The sequence below is a fragment of the Eubalaena glacialis genome, chromosome 11 (genome assembly GCF_028564815.1).
Source record: "Eubalaena glacialis isolate mEubGla1 chromosome 11, mEubGla1.1.hap2.+ XY, whole genome shotgun sequence".
Lineage (NCBI taxonomy): Eukaryota > Metazoa > Chordata > Mammalia > Artiodactyla > Balaenidae > Eubalaena > Eubalaena glacialis.
In genome coordinates this window covers 104,745,712-104,761,867 of record NC_083726.1, presented here as the reverse complement: position 1 = coordinate 104,761,867, position 16,156 = coordinate 104,745,712, and the positions used below count along the sequence as shown (strand labels likewise).

The 16,156-nt window shown below is 36.3% G+C and overlaps 1 protein-coding gene across 1 annotated transcript in view; it reads right to left on the bottom strand.

Annotated features, from left to right (window-relative positions):
* RERG (RAS like estrogen regulated growth inhibitor) overlaps positions 1 to 16,156 on the bottom strand; it is a 168,463-nt gene that overhangs the window by 35,724 nt on the left and 116,583 nt on the right. The gene's annotated exons all lie outside the window — the stretch shown is intronic.

Sequence of the window (16,156 nt, the reverse complement as noted above, 5' to 3'; positions counted from 1 at the left end):
GAAATGCCAAAAAATATCCTTCACTTCCCTGTAGCGTAACAAAACAGAAGGTACCCGTATTGTACATCCTTAGCTCTGCCACACACACAGGGTGACCTTAAGTAAACCCCGAAATCTATTTGTACTTAAGCTTCTTCTTACAAAGGAGTGCATGGTAACACTCCTGTTCTGCAAGCTCTTTCCAATCTTTCTAGAATGAAAACTCTCTGACTACAGAATTGAAAGTATATAAGCCTTTTGTGAAGAACATTAACTAAGCTATAGTGATTCAGTTACATTTTCCCCCAGAAGCTATTATAATATTCTATCATCAGCCAGACCCTGGAATAGTAACAACTGATATGGAGTGTAACTAAAACCGGAAGTTGACCTTGACCAGTCTTTTATGCCTTCTCTAGTACAAAGATATTGAATGTGCCTGATTTAGATTGGGATCTAGTCTCTCTCCTTCCACATCACAGGAGGCGAGGCTACCCAGGAGAATGGAGTCGTTGCCTTCTTTTGTCTGTGCCTCAGGAGCACCTTAGCTCTTGAGACCTGTGCATATTCATTTGGACAGAACAGTCATCCAAAACGAATGCAATAATTTCCCTGAGGTCTTGAAGCAAAAGCATTTCAAACTCGATATCTTTTTTTCAATTACAAAACAAGATTCATGTTTTAAATTAAGCTTTGTGGGATAAAAATATTTTTACTCTATTTATTTTCCCAAAAGATTCAAACTGTAGAATCAAAATGGCTTTTGGGGGCTCTGCCTATGCAGGGGTTGTGGATTTATAAAAGCCACATACTTTGAAGGCATTAGCAAGAACTAAACATTAATTTTGAGCTTCTCTATGTGGTGATATGTGTGAAATTAGTTAATCGTGAGCACTTCAAGTTCACTTTCTCACTATTAGTTTCCACGCTTGTTCATTTTTTAATGGATGACATTGATTGGTACTGTCTAGACAAAACAATTGATTCTATTTCTCACTCTATTGTTTGGGGTGGGAGAGAGAGAGCATTGAAAGAGGTCAAGCTCCCCATTTGGCACCCCTTCTCTGCATGCCTTGCAGGACAGACTCCGGCAGCATCAGGAAGTCACATCCGATGTTGGACAGCTCAGATTTTGAGTTTTCTGCTGTACATCTTTGTGAGTTCTATGTATTTGACTGACATTTGGATTACAGCAGTCAGGAGAAAATGATGCAGACAGTAAAAGACTGCAAAATTTTGATGAAAATCATGGTGCTCTTAGAGCAATAATATACTTTTAGGCACAAATTACCTTTCCTTGATATTGTGGCAAAAGTGTATTTATGAGTAGGATGACCATGGAAGCCATTTTGCCTGGGACAGTCTTAGTTTATGCCTATTTTCCTGGTAAACTTATTAATTATCCTCTCCTTTGTTCCAAAGTGCTTCAGTTTGGATGGTAAGCAAACTTACACTTGCTAACTTTATTAGCAAGTGTAAACCATACTCAAAAGACTACTTTTTGGTGTGTTTTTAAAAAGTAAGTTGGAAACATTTCCTGATTCCTTGTAGGCTTATAGTCTCTAAAGCATTGGGAAAACAACAGGCGTTTACTTCAGGAAATAATTAGCCTCTGATTCCAAGAGGGTCCCCCATAGACACACTGAAGGTATAATGGTCCCGAAACACAAGATGTGGCATCTGGGTGACACCAGTCCTTTCATCAGTGATGACTGGAAATTTATCACCGGTTGTTTCTATATCTGGAAGAAATGACTTGACATCATACTAAATACATTTTGGATTGTAATTTTTGCTGTCTTCAGTGCAAATAAATTCTAGCAAGTAATTTTGAATTATTCAGGAAAAAGAAAGTGTTATGGGTTATATTTATAGGTAAGTGGGTCCATTATGTAGGGAAGGGCAGAAAGATTTCAAGTGAAAGGGGTTTTCCTCCTGCTGTTCATTACCCATTTGTGTTTATCATTATCTACTTATGTTCATTATCTATTTAAGTCATAGTTACTATTTCTCAATACTATTAAACATCATAAGTTTGTCATAAAAATTATATTCTGACAAGCGCTTTTCTGGTTTCAAATAAATGAAATATGTGGCACCAACTTTGTTCTCAGTACTGTCTTAGGTTCAAGAGTATATAAAGACATAATTTAAAGTTCAGTAAAGAAGCATGAGACAATTATACAGATGTAGATTCACAATAAACAGGACATAAGATTATGTGGCAGAATGTATGACTTGTAAACATTTTAAAGGCATTTAAGAGAAGGCAACTAGAGTCTGACTGCTATTTGGACCTTTGAACGATGCACAGAATACCTGTGCTTGGAGCTTATGTGCCAAATATCAACGCTTTACCAGCACTCACACTGAGTGCTTGAACAAAGTGCTGCCGAATTTGCAGTCCAATGAAACAAATGGTGCGATAAAGAACCTCCTTTTTATGTATAAGTCAGTTACTCAGACTTAGGGGCCATTTTGCTCTCCATGGAACAAGCTGCTCTCTGGAAAGTCTGGGCATAGAAACAGAGAGGGAAGAAGAGATTGAAGTAATTAATGCTCTGAGAAAATTAGAAAAAATTGGATTGATATGACTGGCATTAAATAACACCATTCTGAAAAGTCCAAATAACTACCATTGTTAGGACTGTCTTTCTTAAAGCTACAGATTCAATTGGAGAGCAAGTGAGTATATGCTGGGAATTTATTAAAACCCCCTTTCCCCTCAGGAAGATACTAAAACAGAAAGGAGCTTGGAACTATTGTTATCTTTGCCTTCCATGTTCCTAGCAGGATGAAGGTAGCTGACCTTGACCATGCAAAGAACTTGGCATCAGCTGAGTGGCAGCCTCTAGGCTCCTTATCCTCTCTTCCTAGAAGTACTCATTTTCCTCTTTTCATTTACCCACACCAGAGTAGTAAGTAGAACTTTTCACACATGCAATTGTCATAAATAGCTATTAAAATAATGATTTTTCTTAAAGCATTCAGGATATACTCGCTGAGAAAAAGGGTTGCTATTTGTAGAGTTTCAGGCAAGAAGGGGAACTAGAAAATGTCCTGTTGAAGGAAGCAAGCTTTTCTTTTATTTATTTTTTATTTTTTTTTAACATCTTTATTGGAGTATAATTGTTTTACAGTGTTGTGTTAGTTTCTGCTGTACAGCAAAGTGAATCAGCTATACGTATATACATATCCCCATATCCTCACCCTCTTGCGTCTCCCTCCCACCCTCCCTATCCCACCCCTCTAGGTGGTCACAAAGCACCTGAGCTGATCTCCCTGTACTATGCGACTGCTTCCCACTAGCTATTTTAAATTTGGTAGTGTATATATGTCAGTGCCACTCTCTCACTTCATCCCAGCTTACACTCCCCCCTCCCTGTGTCCTCAAGTCCATTCTCTACGTCTCTGTCTTTATTCCTGTCCTGCCCCTAGGTTCTTCAGAACCATTTTTTAAAACTATATATTCCATATATATGTGTTAGCATACGGCATTTGTTTTTCTCTTTCTGACTTACTTCACTCTGTATGGACAGACTCTAGGTCCATCCACCTCACTACAAATAACTCCGTTTTGTTTCTTTTTATGGCTGAGTAATATTCCATTGTATATATGGGCCACATCTTTATCCATTCATCTGTCGACAGACACTTAGCTTGCTTCCATGTCCTGGCTATTGGAAATAGTGCTGCAATGAACACTGTGGTACATGACTCTTTTTGAATTATGGTTTTCTCGGGGTATATGCCCAGTAGTGGGATTGCTGGGTCATATGGTAGTTCTATTTTTAGTTTTTTAAGGAACCTCCATACAGTTCTCCAAAGTGGCTGTATCAATTTACATTCCCACCAACAGTGCAAGAGGGTTCCCTTTTCTCCACACTCTCTCCAACATTTACTGTTTGTAGATATTTTGATGATGGCCATTCTGACCAGTGTGAGGTGATACCTCATTGTAGTTTTGATTTGCATTTCTCTAATGATTAGTGGTGTTGAGCATCCTTTCATGTGTTTGTTGACAATCTGTATATCTTCTTTGGAGAAATGTCTATTTAGGTCTTCTGCCCATTTTTGGATTGGGTTGTTTGTTTTCTTGATATTGAGCTGCATGAGCTGCTTGTATATTTTGGAAATTAATCGTTTGTCAGTTGCTTCATTTGCAAATATTTTCTCCCTTTCTGAGTGCTGTCTTTTTGTCTTGTTTATGGTTTCCTTTGCTGTGCAAAAGATTTTAAGTTTCATTAGGTCTCATTTGTTTATTTTTGTTTTTATTTCCATTACTCTAGGAGGTGGATCAAAAGGGATCTTGCTGTGATTTATGTCATAGAGTGTTCTGCCTATGTTTTCCTCTAAGAGTTTTATAGTGTCTGGCCTTACATTTAGGTTTTTAATCCATTTTGAGTTTATTTTTGTATATGGTGTTAGGGAGTGTTCTAATTTCATTCTTTTACATATAGGTGTCCAGTTTTCCCAGCACCACTTATTGAAGAGGCTGTCTTTTCTCCATTGTATATTCTTGCCTCCTTTATCAAAAATAAGGTGACCATATGTGCATGGGTTTATCTCTGGGCTTTCTATCTTGTTCCATTGATCTATATTTCTGTTTTTGTGCCAGTACCATACAGTCTTGATTACTGTAGCTTTGTAGTATAGTCCGAGGTCCAGGAGTGTGATTCCTCCAGCTCCGTTTTTCTTTCTCAAGACTGCTTTGGCTATTCGGGGTCTTTTGTGTTTCCACACAAATTGTGAAATTATTTGTTCTAGTTATGTGAAAACTGCCATTGGTAGTTTGATAGGGATTGCATTGAATCTGTAGATTGCTTTGGGGAGTATAGTCATTTTCACAATGTTGATTCTTCCAATCCAAGAACATGGTATATCTCTCCATCTGTTTGTCTCATCTTTAATTTCTTTCATCGGTGTCTTATAGTTTTCTGCATACAGGTCTTTTGTCTCCTTAGGTAGGTTTATTCCTAGGTATTTTATTCTTTTTGTTGCAATAGTAAATGGAAGTGTTTTCTTAATTTCTCTTTCAGATTTTTCATCATTAGTGTATAGGAATGCAAGAGATTTCTGTACACTAATTTTGTATCCTGCTACTTTACCAAATTCATTGATTAGCTCTAGTATTTTTCTGGTAACATCTTTAGGATTCTCTATGTACAGTATCATGTCATCTGCAAACAGTGACAGTTTTACTTCTTCTTTTCCAATTTGGATTCCTTTATTTCTTTTTCTTCTCTGATTGCTGTGGCTAATACTTCCAAAACTATGTTGATTAATAATGGTGAGAGTGGGCAACCTTGTCTTGTTCCTGATCTTAGTGGAAATGGTTTCAGCTTTTCACCATTGAGAATGATGTTGGCTGTGGGTTTGTCATATATGGGCTTTATTATGTTGAGGTAAGTTCCTTCTATGCCTACTTTCTGGAGAGTTTTTATCATAAATGGGTGTTGAGTTTTGTCAAAAGCTTTTTCTGCATCTATTGAGATTATCATATGGTTTTTCTCCTTCAATGTGTTAATATGGTGTATCACATTGATTAATTTGCATATATTGAAGAATCCTTGCATTCCTGGCATAAACCCCACTTGATCATGGTGTATGATCCTTTTAATGTGCTGCTAGATTCTGTTTGCTAGTATTTTGTTGAGGAATTTTGCATGTATGTTCATCAGTGATATTGGCCTGGTGTTTTCTTTTTTTGTGACATCTTTGTCTGGTTTTGGTATCAGGGTGATAGTGGCCTCGTAGAATGAGCTTGAGAGTGTTCCTCCCTCTGCTTATTTAGAAGAGTTTGAGAAGGATGGGTGTTAGCTCTTCTCTAAATGTTTGATAGAGGTTGCCTGTGAAGCCATCTGGTCCTGGGCTTTTGTTTGTTGGAAGATTTTTAATCACAGTTTCAATTTCACTGCTTGTGATTGGTCTGTTTATATTTTCTATTTCTTCCTGGTTCAGTCTTGGAAGGTTGTGCTTTTCTAAGAATTTGTCCATTTCTTCCAGGTTGTCCATTTTATTGGCATATAATTGCTTATAGTAATCTCTCATGATCCTTTTGTATTTCTGCAGTGTCAGTTGTTACTTCTCCTTTTTCATTTCTAATTCTGTTGATTTGAGTCTTCTCCCTTTTTTTCTTGATGAATCTGGCTAATGGTTTATCAATTTTGTTTATCTTCTCAAAGAACCAGCTTTTAGTTTTATTGATCTTTGCTATTGTTTCCTTCATTTCTTTTTCATTTATTTATGATCTGATTTTTATGATTCCTTTCCTTCTGCTAACTTTGGGGTTTTTTTGTTCTTGTTTCTCTAATTGCTTTAGGTGTAAGATTAAGTTGTTTATTTGAGCTGTTTCTTGTTTCTTTAGGTAGGATTGGATTGCTATAAACTTCCCTCTTAGAACTGCTTTTGCTGCATCCCATAGGTTTGGGTCGTCATGTTTTCGTTGTCCTTTTTTTTAGGTGTTTTTTGATTTCCTGTTTGATTTCTTCAGTGGTCTCTTTGTTATATTGTATAGCCTCCATATGTTTTTATTTTTTACAGTTTTTTTCCTGTAATTGATATCTAGTCTCATAGCGTTGTGGTTGGAAAAGATACTTGATATGATTTCAATTTTCTTAAATTTACCAAGACTTGATTTGTGACCCAAGATATGATCTATCCTGGAGAGTGTTCCATAAGCACTTGAAAAGAAAGTGTATTCTGTTGTTTTTGAGTTGATGTTCAATGATTTTAGAACAGCCATTGAAGTCTATTACTAACGTCATTTTTGTCTGTACTCTCAAGAAATGTGAGGGTATAACATTGAAGGAAATGTAGATCCAGGAAAATTAAGTAGACTAAAGCTCACCCAGAGGGGAACAAAGTCAGAACTTAAACTATTCTCTCAACATTTAAGCTAACAAACTTCCCTTTAGTGAGTACCTTCCATAGCTCAGATGCACAAAATTACTCTGTAGAAATACTTGCACAGAAACTAGGTAAAGCTAATTTCCCACTGTTTCAAAAGCTAATACTGCTTTATAGAATATTCAAATAAACATTTTGTAAATACATCTGAATTATTGGATATTATTCTTCTCCATCTATTAAAGATCTTATTTATCTGTAAAGGACCAGCTTTGCATTCTCAACAAACAGAGTTGATCTAAATTGAAACAGACAAAAACCTGGTACATAAGCCTCACTCAGACCAATTAAATCCATTTCTGGAAAATGGGAATATGACCTTATTCCTGGGAGGGCATATATATTCATTTGTTACGGCTGCCATAACAGCTGTAACTGTCACTCAGCTAGTTTGTACCACTGGCTGCGGGACAAACAACAAAAATTTATTTTCTTATAGTTCTGGAGGTTAGAAGTGCAAGATCAAGGTGTGTTCAGATTCATGTTCTTCTGAGGCCTCTCACCTTGCCTTGAAAGTGGCCTCCTTGCTGTGTCCTAACATGGTCATTCTTCTATCTGTGTTGTCTGTGTCCTAATCTCTTATAAGGACACTGGTCATATTGGAGGAGAGCTTATTTTAATGACCTCATTTTCCCTTAATTACCTCTTTAAAGGCCCCACTTCCAAACATAGTCACAAATTTGAGGTACTCAGGTTAAGAGTCCTACATATGAATTTGGGGTGGGGGCAGGGAACAGCATAATTCAGCTCAGAACAGCATACATGGGTTAGAAGTCCTACTTCAGAGGGTCTCTGAGCTACTTAAAGGTACTGCACACCTGGGAATGTTTGGAACAAACTTCATGTAGTTCATCATTTTGCTAATAACAGGCTGAGTCGTGAAGCCAGCCTCTATTAGAAGTCAAAAGCCCTGAGCTGCAAAAAACTATGGGATGGTAGAAACCTACAGGATTTGTCAATGGCAAAGACAGCTCTTTGACTGATAGTTATATGAACATAGGTGAGTAATTAACCATTACTTTCCTTATCTGGGGAAAATGGGAATATCTATCTCATAGGTTATTTTATAGACCAACTATAATATTTGAAGTGGGAATATAGTGACTGACAGATAGCAGTACTCAAATATTAGTAAATACAGGATAGTTCTCCCTCTGCCATGTATTAACTGTGTATATGTATTTATTTTCTATTGAACAAATTACCGCAAACTTAGTAGCTTAAAATAATGTTAATTTATTATCTAACAATTCTGGAGGTCAGAAGTCTGACACTGGGCTAAAATGAAGGAGGCAGCAGGGCTGTGTTCCTTTCTGGGGGCCGTAGGGGAGAGTACATTTCCTTGTCCTTTGCAGCTTCTAGGGGCTGCCTGCATTTCTTGACCCATAGCTCCCTGCCTCCATCCTCAAAGCCAACAATGGTGGGTTGAGTCCACATCTCTCTGACCCTGCTTCTGTCATTGTCACATCTCTTTCTCTGACTCTAGCCAAAGAAGGTTCTCTGCTTTTAAGGAGCCATGTGATTAGATTAGACCCACCTGGACAATCCAGGTTACTTTCCCCATCTCAAGGTCCTCTACTAATTCACACCTGCCAAGTCTCCTTTGCCGAATAAGATGACATATTCACTGGGTCACAATAATGAGGGCCATTATTCTGCCTACCACAGTATCCTTGAACACAGTTTTCTCTCAGCGATTTTTTTTTAACTTTTTTTTTATATTGGAGTATAGCTGATTAACAATGTTGTGGTAGTTTCAGGTGCATAGCAAAGTGACTCAGCCATACATATACATGTATCCATTCTCCCTCAGACTCCCCTCCCATCCAGGCTGCCACATAACACTGAGCAGAGTTCCCTGTGCTGTACAGTAGGTCCTTGTTGGTTATCCTTTTAAAATACAGCAGTGTATACATGTCAATCTCAAACTCCCTAACTATCCTTTCTCTCTGAGCCAATTCTTTTATAGTAAGATGGACATATTATGGTCATGGCTCTTACCTTGAGAGGTTTGCGAACATTTAATACATGATTTTCTATTTGAGAATAACAATACTACAATGAATAAGACTTCTTATCTTTATTCTATAGCCATATGGAAAACAAAAACTGATTATTGGAATCATAAACAAAAGTCCTATCAATTCTCCTTACACTCTGATAAAATTCTTACCTTTTCTTTTTTTTTTCCCCTCCACATTTTACTTCACTGATTCCCTTTTACTTTAGTGCTTTAGTGATAGAACTCTCTTATATACCAAGTTCAAGTTCCAGTTATTACTTTGGAAGTGGACCACAATAGCTACCATATCTTTTAATTAATTAAAAAGCCTCATTTTCCAACTGTTCTACACAAAACATTTTTTTGAAAACTTGGACATGGTTTTTATATATTAGATACTAAACTTGATACTGAGATTAATGTCATATTTTAAGATTCCTGAAAGCCACAATTTATTGAGGTAGTCCTAAAATAAACTAAATATATAATCTGGACATACACATGAATATTTTTCTTGGTATGTTACTCTTTTCCAATAGGCATGTAGAGTCCAGTCCTGCTCAATGCATGAGAAATAAGATATAACCAATATATATTATACTTTAATCTGTTATATTCATACAATATAAAACAGTACTTCAGAATTTGGATTTTTATGCTCAAAGATATAGGGGTTTGACCCTTGGTCTGCTAAATATTATTTACTAGCTGAATGGCTTTGGGAAAGTACCACCTTATATAAACCTTTGAGGTTTGAATTGAGGATTAAATAATGCATGAAATATATTTATCAGTGTCTAGCACACAGGAAGCACTCAATATTTAATATTGTTATTTTATTTTGTTTTCAGCTTTCCAAATGGCTGATATGAAGAAAATAGGACGGGGAAATAATTTAGATTGATAATAATAAGTGAAAATGAGTTTCTCTTTCCTATGTGAAGACCCAAAGACATTTATAGGAAGCAGACATGGTGAGTAAATTAAGAATATATAAACCATTTCCAGGTATCTCCTCTCTCCCTTGCCACCATAAATGGTTTCAGCTTTTCTCTGTCAGTTTCTTCCTCTTTATTGTCTACCAAAAGAAAAGCCTGTCAATTTTAGGTTTGTCCTTTGAGCTTCTATAATGCAGAATCTGGAGAAATGCGCAAATGGGAGGAGAAAGAAGGGGAGGAGTTTTTAGCTTTTTTTTTTTAGGATTTGAGTAGAAATGTGCCAGACTATACGAGGAGTAAAAAGAAGAAAGAGGATTTTAAAACGTATTATTGTGGATTATGTATTCACGTCAAGATGTTAAGAAATATAATTAAGACATTATTTTGAAATTAAGTTTTAGTTAAGAACATTGATTTGCAATACAGCAAATTGTGATAAGCTAGGGTCACAAAACTGCAGGTATTGAGAGAGAAAGAGAGAAAGGAAAAGAAACAGACTGAAAGAAAGAGTGTGTATGAATAGGGAAAGTGAAGGAGACAAAGCAAACTGCTTATTTCCAAATTGTGACTGAGGTCGGTCCAACCCTGCAATGTGAGTAAGGCAAGACCACAGATCAATTTAGTAACCTCAGATTTTAAAAAATCTTAACAACTGGTTTATTTTGGGTCCCATGGAAACAAATGACTGACTTTACTAACTGGGCATTTTTAAGCTGTTGGTTTTGGCTCCGTAGTCACGGCTAGAATCAAGGGTCAGAACCAAGCCTTGATCGTGAGTGAGTGGATGCAGACGTGTCAAATAAAAAGTGACATTTTCATCTTGGAGAGGTATCACGGATTATATGATCCGGAGGTTTAAATTTTGGTTTTGTCATTGGGCTATAATTCTACTTCTGGTATTTTGTCCCTTTACTTTCACTCTTTTCTGGGAACAATGGCAATTTTTCATCCAGAGACTGATCTTGTATTCAGGTAGCTGATATCTGATGTCTCTTGTTTGTGATCAGATGCTGGTTTGATTTTTTTTTTTTATGTCCCTTGCCGCATCCTCAGAAGCTCATTAATATAGAAGGTAGAAGCCGTAGTAACTAAAAACCGAGGGAACTACAATTCTTACGCTTTCAATTTAATACAACATACTGTAAATGAGTAGTAAGGTTTTAGAAGACCCTGTCCTCAGGGCTATGGAAACCAAATTCAAACAAGGCACAGCTCCTACAATTAAATGAATGGTGATCTGGTTCATGAGACTGACAAAAACATAAATCACCACAACGCAAGTCAAAAAGGAATCATTGTAAGCCAAGTAATCTGTTAATACAAAGAAGAAAAAGGAGAAAGATCAATGAAAGTTTCATTGAAAAGATGATATTTAAGCTGAGTCCTTAAGATTAGGTTGTATTTATTTTCAATACTGTCTATAGGTTATTTTTCTTATCCTAAAAGTTACGCATATGCAGGTTACTTGACAAACACCCAAACTAGTCAGTCCTCCATAATCCAGTAAAAAGTAACCACATTAGCACTTTATTTCAGTTTTTTTTCTTTTTATGCATAGTTTTAACATGGTTGAGATTTATCTGAATTATTTATATCCCATTTATCTTTTAAAAAATGTCATAAGCACTTTCTTGTATTTTTTAAAACTTTGTCAATAATATTCAATGTCTATATAAAATGTATTTGCCTATACTATAATTTTAAATAAATCTCATTACTGGATACATAAGTGTCTTCCTTTTTTTTTTCTTTTGTTGTTTTTTTCGTTGTTGTTATGAGACAGTGCAATTACCTTAATACCTTTGGTATTAAGTCTTTGCTGCATTTTTTTCTTTCTTTAAAATAGTTTTCTAGGAGTGGACTCTTGAGTGTAAACACTTGGAGGTATAAAAGGGCAGAGACAGAAATAATATTCTAGGTACAGGAAGCAGCATAATCACAGGCAGGCTATTTCCCTGGTTTGAAAATGACTGTGGAAATATAAACTTCATCTAGAAAGATGACTGTGAAATGTAGAAGTGATTTTCCACATAGGTCCTATGTTAACATGTGAATATATGAAAACAGAAACAGAGCAGAAGTCTGCAGGCATGTTTTAAATTATAAACAGCCTTGTGAATCCCTGAATATAGTAACAGAGATAAGATGTCTCCAAATGGGAGAAAAGAAATTTACAGCTGGTCTGGGTGGGCAGAGGGTTGGAAATTATAAGTAAAAGGTGATTTTAAGATGAGGGAATCTGCTAGTTACATGACTTGGTAATAGAGGGACTCCAGAGAGCTAAACACACAGTATCCAGAGGCTCTGATTCAAAAATCATGAGAAGAAGAGCTAACGGTGAGGCACCGGCCAAACAAAATTCACACAGAGAATCTAAAGAAGATCTTAAGTTTCTAGGGATGAAATAGTGGGACTAGAAGAGGAGATTTGGACTGAAACAACCCAGGCATGGGCCCTGGATGCCGTTTCTTTTGGTTAGAACAGAGGGATCACAGGAAGAACATAGGAGGAATTTCTGGAGTGCTTTTATAGGAAGCTGAGCTTGGCTGCTGAGTGACAGGAAACCTGTGCAAATCTACCAGGGATATTTTTACCAGGTCAGGAAACACCAGTGTGCCCCAACCCATCCACAAAGAATGGAGAGTTGAGAGTCCTCGCCTACCAGCTGACGATGGCCATAATAGAGGAAAACACTAGGCCAGGCTATGTTCTTTAGCCAGAAATGGTCCCTTTTCACCACTGGGTGACAGCAGCAAAGAGAAACACCTCCACCAGCACACTAGCAGTTTCACAAGGAGCTCCATTTTGTTTGCTTCGATGGTTTAGAAACAAACAAACAAAAATACCCAGTGCTAGACCCCCATTCACCTAGAACTAGAACCTCTCTTTCTTCTAGGGAAACCAGTGCATATTATCTCGGTGCAGCTGATCTTTTCTCCAGCCAGAGGAGTTGGCAGTAAACATGATTGTGAGTAATTAGAGTACGCAACCTACCGAACACAATGAATGGTTTAACGATGGGTCTAATACACACGCAATGAATGGTCTAAGGATGGGTCTAATACACACATCAGGATAATCAAGGTCTGTGGAATTTTTTTCCCAGCAGAAAATATCACCAAATACTCTCTTTCCCCTGGGCTGATCAGTAACTATTTTTTTCTGTCTTATGAATAGAAAATGAAGAGAGATAATTCCCTGGATTCATCAATGTCTGAAGCCCTTATCCCTGACATTTCCAATCAAGCTTAAGCTAGGTTGCATAGTTTCTGTCAGCTATGACTGAAAATGTAATAATACAAGCTGTGTATTTCTTACGTGCCACAGAAATGAGTTTGTTAAAGACGAGGCATATTTATTTGGAAGACTCTGTGAAGGAAGAAAGTAAAATATATTGTACTCCCTTTTGAGCCATTATGTTAAAGTTCCTGAAAATCCCCATGATAGAAGAACTTGCCCTGGAAAAGTTCAAGGACTTTGTGTAACAAAAATAAGACTAGATGGTCACACACACTTACAAGTACCTATTAGGTTAAAAAAAATCAAACAAATTTAACACTGAGTGAACATAATATTATTGATTTTTAAAGTAAGTTTTTGTATAGTGGATATCAGTGAATTTCTATATACTATTGTTTGCTTGCTAGACATTTTTAGGTTTATCTCTCCTCTATACTTCCAATAAATAGTTGTAAATTTGTTTTGCTTTATTGCATACTAAGAAGTATGAAGTCTAAGCCTCATTCCAAATGGTCAATACTTTCTAGACTTTATAACTTTGAGTTGTTGGTGCCTAGATATAAGATCCTTCCTGTTATGCAGAAAAATCTGGATGTTTGAGATGCAAAGGGCTTCAGATAACATTTGTAATTATTTCTCCATGACTCTCTCCATGACTCTCCCATACCTGGGTTAAACAATTTTCCCTTTTTTCTTTAAGCTATAGCACAAATCACCATTCTTTCCAGGTATGATTCGGCGTTGGCACCTCCTCGCAAGCTCTGGAGTGCTTTTGTTTCCTCTCTGCAGGGTAATGTGCAGAGGTCCCTATCCTTGTTCTGGTGTCCCAGGGTGTTTAACAGTTTAACTATCTACAGGCTGCTGGGAGACACTGACCTCTTACGATACTGCCCTGGAAGAATCAGAAATTAATGTATCCATCTCCTTCCCTGATAACTTGGATGCATTTCTGCCCAGTTTAAGTAAGGACTGCCCATTAAACGAACCTGATAAGTTGATGCCAAGGCTATTTTGAGACAATGTCTGTTCTGGATACAAAACAAAAAGATGAATAGAGAGACTTTGTTATTCAGATGTCTGATGGTGACCTTGTTCTTTATACCATTTTAATTAAACAAGTATTATTATAAAGCTGGTGGGTTGGCAGTCCAGAATGTAGTTTAGGTTTAGTCTTTGCAGAATTCAGATACGGCAATATGGTTTGTGGACAGGTGCCCAGTAATTAGAGTTGGTGAGAAGAGTTCCAGTCTGCTTTAATTGCTCATGGTGTTTTATGGTCATGATCCGATCATTTATCAGCATCATTATTTGTCCAGCATAATTTCTGTTCCCCACTTTGAGCTGTGATTTTAATGGATTGTTTCTAGCCAAGGTGGTAGCTGGAGACAGGATGTTGATTCACTATTAATTTCAACTGGAAAGATAATCACAGCAGCACATCTCTTGTTTGTTTTTTTGTCATTATCCATGAGATATCTGGATGGGTAGTTCTTTGGCTGCTTTGTTCTCACATATCCTTGGATTATATTCTTTTTTTCCCATAAAAGCTTCCATTTGGTGCACTGGTTGACTTGAGTGCTTCGTACTGACTATTAACTAGAGATTAGATTAATAATGCTAAAAGAGCAAAACTAGAAACCCACTTATTGCAGAAAGTCAATATGGATATGGAATGTCCACATTTTCCATTAAGAATAGTTTGATAAAGATTGCATAGATAATTAAATCTCAATTTGCCTATTACATGTCAATTTTTTCCTATTTCTATTTTTTCCCCAAGGCCAGTAGAATGAGTTGGCTAGAGAAACTAGCAAAATGAATTTTAAAATTCAAATTTGAAGTGATATCATTTAGCTTAAGGACAGAGGCTGAGCAGATGCATGAAAGCTGGATGCCCCTTCTCCTGAGAGAAATGGAGAAGGACCAGCATATTGCTAACTTGGCTGTGGTTGCTGTGTTTATTATATGTTTGTACTGCTGACTCAAGTACCTCATACAATAAAATGTAGCAACAGACAAGTGTTGCATTTTAATCTAAAAAAGATTCCCTGTTTTTAGTTTGGCACTAAAAATGAGCAGGTGGCATCACTTTATGCAGTAGATGAAGTCTGGAAAATGTGTTTGCAAATTGAATTTTTATTTTAAAGAATCACTTATTAAATTTTCTGGAGGTGGACAATTTTTAAGGGGGATTCTGTAGTGATTTTTTTAAGTAAAGCCAGCAATTCTTTTTATAAATTCAAACCATAATGTTTCCATTTTAAAATAGTATAGTATATCAGGGGCCAGGAGAATGTAACTTGCATTCCAATCCCATCACTCTTTCATTACTTTGCTGTAGAATTGAGAGGATTGCATTAAATGATTTCTAAGAACACATTCATGTCTAAAATTTAGGATTCTGATTTCAATTTTTTAGTGACTGGATTTGTTCAAAATAAAGGAGGATTAAGACTCAATAGATGTTAAACTATTTTAAAGCTGTACCATCCAATACGGTAGCCACTAGCCATGTGTTGCTATTGAACTCTTAAAATATGATCGGTCCAAATTGAGATGTGCTGTAAGTGTAAAATACACAGTGGATTTCAAAAACTTAGTACAAAAAATTGTGCAATATCTCATGAATTAATAATTTCATATTGATTGTATGTTGCAATGATCATATATAAGGATATATTGTGTTAAATAAAATATATTAAAATTAATTTCATGTGTTTCTTTTTTACTTTAAATGTAAACCTTTTTAATTTAAATAATTTAAATTTAGGCAATTAATAAGAATCTAATAAATTTAAAATAAAAAATTGTAACTTCCATATATGGCTCACAGGTTATTTTCATTGCACTGGACTCCTTTAAAGGGACAGAACATCCTACAAAGGGACACTCCTGAAGAGCAGAGAACTCTCCATTATTGATGGAAAGCCTTGATGATGTAGAAGACATTCTTTGAAGATGGGATGAAAACATTATTTCCTAAAGTATAGTTCACAGAATATTAGTCCTGTGAGGTGCAGCCCCATAGCCAAGTGAGTTTAGGCAACACTTATTGATTCACAACATTCATTAGCATAATATTAATACT